The sequence below is a fragment of the Eubalaena glacialis genome, chromosome 13, assembly GCF_028564815.1.
Source record: "Eubalaena glacialis isolate mEubGla1 chromosome 13, mEubGla1.1.hap2.+ XY, whole genome shotgun sequence".
Classification (NCBI taxonomy): domain Eukaryota; kingdom Metazoa; phylum Chordata; class Mammalia; order Artiodactyla; family Balaenidae; genus Eubalaena; species Eubalaena glacialis.
Window position 1 is genome coordinate 10,868,563 of NC_083728.1, and position 7,026 is coordinate 10,875,588.

Genomic DNA, 7,026 nt, shown 5'->3' on the forward strand with positions numbered 1-7,026 from the left:
TGTTGCCTCTACAGCCCTCAGAGGGGAGAAAATGTTGAGAATGTCCTCGCTAATTCTCCAACAAATAGAAGTCTCTCCCACGGGGTGGTACTGGAAGGCTTAGGTTTTGAAAATCTTGACTGTTAAAAGGAGTTTGAATACATCACATTCCTATGCAAAACGTTTTTAACCTTCAGTTTAATGTAGTTTATTTTTGCTATATGTAAAGTATTTTTATACGGCTTGTATCATGATAGTTTAGCAATAAAACAGTTGAAAGCAGTGGCTACTTTGGGCGTATCTTTTCTTCTCTAGAGATGCTGTTCAAATACCCCTTTACATTTTGAGTTCGTACATCAAGGACCATTTTTTGTGTGCACATCCACACGTGGGTTTACCGCTCCTCTCAGCCCTATGAGGTTGGCGCTATCCATTTTACATCTAACCTCCGATATTTGCACCTTACATCAGAAGCCCAAGGTGACAGAGTCATGAGCTCAACCTGGATTTGTCTGATTCTCTCTCTGCTCCCTCCACTGCAGCTCTGCTATAATCTGTGTCTCTAGACCTCTTTAGAAGTAGCATCCAGGTAAACAGATTTATAATGTCCACCTTGGGTCTGCTTGCAGAGGGTCCCAGAGCATTTACAGGGAACTGGGCTGAGCAAAACAGTCACTTGCAGAGCAAAACAGTCACTTGCAAAGCAAAACAGTCTTCTGCTTGAATATCTTACAAAATTCCAAAGTTCCCTCCAAATTATCTTTTACCATCAAACCCGCAACAGAATTAGATATTATAAATACTAGAATTTTCCAGCTGGCTTCCTCCTTATAACAGCTTTTTCTCCTTATAGCTAAAGCATCTATGAGGTTTGGAAACAATTTCTATTTAAAGTCTTAACGTAATACGGTTCAAATGTCATCCCCCTCTTCAGCGCTACCCTTAAACCCTAGGGAAGCAGGGTCTCAGCCCCAGGCCCTGTACTTCAGGGACCACTTCACCCCACCATAACTCTACACTGAGGATACCTTCTTGGGGATTTCCCAAGCCCCCTTCCAGTGCCTGGAACCAGCAGTACCATGTGGGGTAGGGTGTCCCAAGCATATCAGGGTCCTGCATGAATTCTGGCTTGAGATGCCCCTGGTCCCACTCAGATGGGGCCAGCTCGTTCCCATTTATTTCCTTTGGGGCACAAGGTCAACAGGACACAAGATGCCCCAAAGAGCTCCAGGACCTGCACCTGGAGCAGGTCCCGGCCAGTTTCCAGAAGAGCTTCCTGGTGAGCAGATTGCTCCTAATGGCCAGCACAGGCTTTTTATTTTTTGTGGGATCGGGTGAGATTGGGCCACCAGAATGGTGCTGAAACATTGATTTGAGGATGACTCAAATCGCTTATAAAGACAGGAGCCCCACAAAAAATATTGCCCTAGGCCCGCCTGCCCACCCACCCACCCTAGGGGCAACTCTGCCCCTCAAGATTTTTTGCTGTAGCTGTATACAACCAGTTCTCTTTAAATTCACTCACTTTCTGAAAACCTTATGTTGCTTTTCCCAAATAGAACCCAGAATCACCTTAAGCAGAAAACAAAATACAAATATAAAACTATACAGATAAAACTCTATAGTCATTTAAAAAATAAGTCGGCGTCCTACGTTTGTGTGAGCTACACTTGGTACATACCACACAATTCAGCCTGGGCCTCAGTTTCCCCAGATGTAAAATGAAGATAATAGTCCCCACCTCACAGTCAGTACGTGCTTAATAAATGTTAGCCATCAATACAACCTCCCATCATTTAACTAATAGATTTAAGATTCACCCAAGGCTGGACCTCATTTTCCCACCATCTGGAAGGAAGCATTCAGAGTTTTGACAATAGGTCTTGAATTTTTCTAACTAGATAAGTAACTAACTAATTAACTAGCTACCTAATTAGTTAACCAGATAGTTAAAGCCCCAAACTCGAGCTTATCCAGTTTTCAAATCCTGAATTGAAAAGGAAACACACACTGGGGCGTCCAGCCTCTCCTTCTTGGGGAGACTTTGCAAGTCTGTCAATGTCCCTTGCTACCTGCAGCAGCATGGCGTACTTTTGTACCAAGGAGCAAGATATATAACACTGGCTTAGTAACGAGTGGGAAATTAAGAAATTACAAGACTTCCAGGAGCAAACAAAATGCTGACTCCTACACAGGCTTTTCAGGTTCATAAATGGAAAGGAAACTGGTTTCTTGGCAAGAGCCGGTTGAATATGAAATAATCCCGTGAAGGAGGCACAGACCACAGGGACCATTAAGAAATGAAAGCCAAGTCATTTCTTTTGTTTGAGGAGCTCTGGGAGCTGTGATGAGCTGCACCCAGCTTTCTCCAAAAAGGGCTTCCACTCTAAACTGTCTCGGCCTTCACCCTGCCAGTAAAATTCAGAAGTCCAGTTTGGTAAATGGCCCAATGTGGAGTTATCACCAAAGAGATGGAAACCCCTGCCCAATCCCAGGATTTCCAGGAATTCTTGGTTTACTAGAAATTTTAAACTCAAATTCTGCACTGAACTCCAGACACAAAGCACTATGACAGGACTTCCCTGGTGGCACAGTGGTTGGGAATCTGCCTGCCAATGCAGGAGACACGGGTTCGAGCCCTGGTCTGGGCGGATCCCACGTGCTGCAGAGCAACTAAGCCCGTGCTCTGCAGCAAGGGGAGCCACTGCAATGAGAAGCCTGCCCGCAACTAGAGAAAAGAAAGCCCACATGCAGCAAGGAAGACCCAACGCAGCCAAAAATAAATAAATAAATGTGTATTTTAAAAAAAAAAGCACTATGACAATTGGATCTTAGCTTTTTTTTTTTTTTTTTTAAGCAGGGAGGGAGCAGCTCAGGGCTTTCTATGAGCTACTGATGGGGCTTCCCAAGAAAGACCCCCAGATCACATGGCTGCTGATCAAGAGCCCTCTGTAATTAATACCATCAGGACAGCTCTTGAGGAAAAGCATTCATAGGATGATCTTGGCACCAGATTTTAAGTACACCTTCTCATGCACACTCCAGACTCATGCACCTGCCTGTGTGACGTCTCCACTCTGATAACCAGGAGGCATCTCTAGCTCAACATGCCCCCGATCTTCCTAATTCCCAATCTCCTCTTCCCACCCACAACCCTTTAGTACACCCTGTCCTACCCATCGGTTTACGGCAACACCATCTAAGCAGCTGCATAGTCAAAAACCTGGGAGCGACCCTGGCTCCCTCACTGTCCCCGGGCCCCACACATCAGCAACGTTTGGTGGATCCATCTCTGAAGTCACACCTTTTTGCTTCACACCCATTGGACCACCTTTATCTTCTGCCTGGACGACAGAGCGGCCCCTTGACTGCCCTGGTTCACGCCTACCCTCACTGCCCGCACAGTGGGCAGAACATACCACACCCGCTCTTAAAGCCTTCCAATAACTTCCCTTTGCATTTACTTTTTTTTCCCCAAATTTATCAAAGTATGATCGACAAGGGGTGTATATTTAAGATATACAACGTAGTATCTTGATATATGTTAAAAATTGTGAAATGGTTACCAAAATTAAGCTCTTTAATGCATACATCACCTCAGTTACCTTTTTTTGGTGGTGAGGACATTTGAGATCTATACTCTTAGCAAGTTTCAAGTATACACTTTTATTAACTCTAGTCACCATGAGGTACATTCAGCTTCCAAAACTTATTGATCTCAGAAGTTAAAGTTTGCCCCCTTTGACAGAATCTCCCTGATTTCACAACCTCCATCCACGGTAACCACTAGTTTACTCTGTTACAGTAAGTCCCCTACATACGAATGAGTTCCATTCTGAGAGCGCATTCATAAGTCCAATTTGTTGGTAAGTCCAACAAAGTTAGCCTAGGTACCCAACTAACACAATCGGCTATATTGTACTGTACTGTAATAGGTTTATAATACTTTTCACACAAATAATACATAAAAAACAAAAAATAAAACATTTTTAATCTTACAGTACAGCACCTTGAAAAGTACAGTAGTACAATACAACATCTGATGCTTCTTAGCAGTACCGGCTACATCACTGCTGCTTTCACATTTGCTTCCAGACATCCTGGGCTTGAAATAAATATACTGTACTACTGTACTGTATACAATAAAGTACACAAAAGCACAACTACCTGTAGAGGATGCACGCACGTGAAAATGTACGCCAGACACGTGAACTAACTTAATGTCACTGGACATGTGAACGCATGTTCGCATCTTTGAAAGTTCACAACTTGAAGGTTCATATGTAGGGGACTTACTGGACTATGAGTTCAACTTTTTTCAATTCCACATTTAAGTGGGATCATATGGTATTTGTCTCTCTCTGTCTGGTGTATTTCACTTAGCATAATGCCCTCCAGTTTCATCCGTGTTGTCTCAAACAGCAGGATGTCCTTCTTATGGCTGAATAATATTCCATTTTGTGTGTGTGTGTACATATATATATGCCACATCTTCTTTATTCATTCACCCATTGACAGGTACTTAGGTTGCTTCCATATCTTAACTATTGTGAATAATGCTGCAATGAATGTGGGAGTACAGATCTCTTCGAGATCCTGTTTTCATTTCCTCTGGATATATACCCAAAAGTGGGATAGCTGGACCATGTGGTAGTTTATCTTTAATTTTTTGAGGAACCTCCATACTGTTTTCCATAGTGGCTGTACCAATTTACATTCCCATCAACAGTGTATAACGGTTCCCTTTTCTTTTTTCTTTCTTTCTTTTTTTTTTTTTTAGGGGTTCCCTTTTCTCTACATCCTCACCAACACTTACTTTGACTTTTTGATAATGGCAATCCTAACAGCTGTGAGGTGATATCCCATTGTGGTTTTCATTTGCATTTCCCTGATGATGCTGAGCATTTTTTCATATACCTGTTGGCCATTTGTATGTCTTCTTTGGAAAATTCAGGTCCTTTGCCCATTTTAATTAGACTTTGTTTTTTTTTTGCTATTGGGTTGTATGAGTTCCTTATATATTTTGAATATTAAACCCTTACGGAATATATGACTTGCAAATATTTTCTCCCATTCTGTAGGTTGCCTTTTCATTTTATTGATGGTTTCCTTTGCTGTGTATAAGCTTCTTAGTTTGATGTAGTCCCACTTATTGATTTTTGCTTTTTTTTTTTTTTTTTGGCTTGTGCATTTGGTACCAAATTCAGGAAATCATTACCAAGACTAGTGTCAAAAAGGTTTTCCCCCATGTTTTCTTCTAGGAGTCTCATGGTTTCGGGTCTTACATTCAAGTCTTTAAGACATTTTGGGTTGGTTTTTGTGTATGGTGTGAGATAAGGGTCCATTTTATTCTTTTGCATGTACCTATCCAGTTTTCCCAACACTATGATTTATTGAAGAGACTACTTTTTCCCCATTGTGTAATCTTAGTGAATTTGAAGATTAGTTGACTATATATGCATGGGTTTATTCTGGGCTCTCTATTCTGTTCCATTAATCTGTGTGTCTCTTTTTATGCCAATACCATACCATTTTATTACTATAGCTTTGTAATGTAATTTGAAATCACAAAGTGTGATGCCTCCAGCTTTGTTCTTCTTGCTCAAGATGGCTTTGGCTATGTGGGGTTTTTTGTAGTTAAATACAAATTTTAGAAAAAAAAAATCCAGTTTCTCTGAAAAAATGTCATTGGAATTTTGATAGGGTTTACATTGAATCTGTAGATCACTTTATGTAGTATAGACATTTAAACAATATTAATTCTTCAAATCCTTGAACATGGGATATCTTTCTATTTATTTGTGTCTTCAGTTTCTCTTATCAATGTTTTATAATTTTCAGCATATAGATCTTTACACTCCTTGGTTAAATTTATTCCTAAGTATTTTTTTTTTTTTTTAATGCTACTGTAAATGAGATCATTTTGTTTTTTGGATGGTTGATTGTTAGTATATAGAAACACAACTGATTTTGTTAATTTTGTATCCTACGACTTTGCTGAACTCATTACTCTAACAGATTTGTTGGTAGTCTTCAGAGCTTTCTAAATAGATCATTTCATATGCAAAGCAGGCAATTTTACTTCTTCCTTTCTGATTTAGATGCCATTTCTTTTTCTTGCCTAATTATTCTGGCTAGGAACTCTAGTACTGTGTTGAATAGAAGTGGTGAGAGTGAAATCCTTGGCTTGTTCCTAACTTAAGAGGAAAACCTTTTAATTGTTGAGTATGATGTTAGCTGTAGGCTTGACACTTGTGGCCTTTAACATGTTGAGGTACATTCTTTATATACTTAAGTTGAGAGTTTTTAATCATGAAAGGATCTCAAATTTTGTCCAATGCTTTTTGTGTATCTATTGAGATAATTATATAAAATTTTTACCTTTCATTTTGTTAAAGTGGTATATCACATTTATTGATTTGCGTATGTTGAAACATCCTTGCATCCCAGGGATAAATCCCACTTGACCATGGTGTATAATACTTTTAATGTGCTATAGAATTTGGTTTGCTAGTATTTTGTTGAGGATTTTTGCATCTATGTTCATCAGGAACATTGGCCTGCAGTTTCCTTGTAGTGTCCTTGTCTGGCTTTTGTATCAGGGTAATGCTGACCTCATAAAATGAGTTCATAAATATTCCCTGTTCCACAATTATTTTGGAAGAGCTTGAGAAGGATTGGCATTAATTCTTCTTTAAATGTTTGGTAGAATTCACCAGTGAAGCCATCTGGTCCTAGGCTTTTCTTTGTTGGGAGATTTTTGATTACTGATTCAATCTCCTTACTAGTAATCAGTCTTTTCAGATTTTCTCTTCCTTCACAATTGTTTTAGCAGGTTGTAAGTTTCTAGGAATTTCTTCTAGGTTATCCAATATGTTGGTGTATAACTGTTCACAGTAGTCCTTTATATTTCTATAGAATCAGCTTTATATTTCTATAGAATCATCCTCTATTTTCAGATGATATAATATACAAAACTCTAAAGATTACACCAAAAAGCTATTAGAACTAACAAATTCAGTAAAGTTGTAGGATACAAAAATCAAT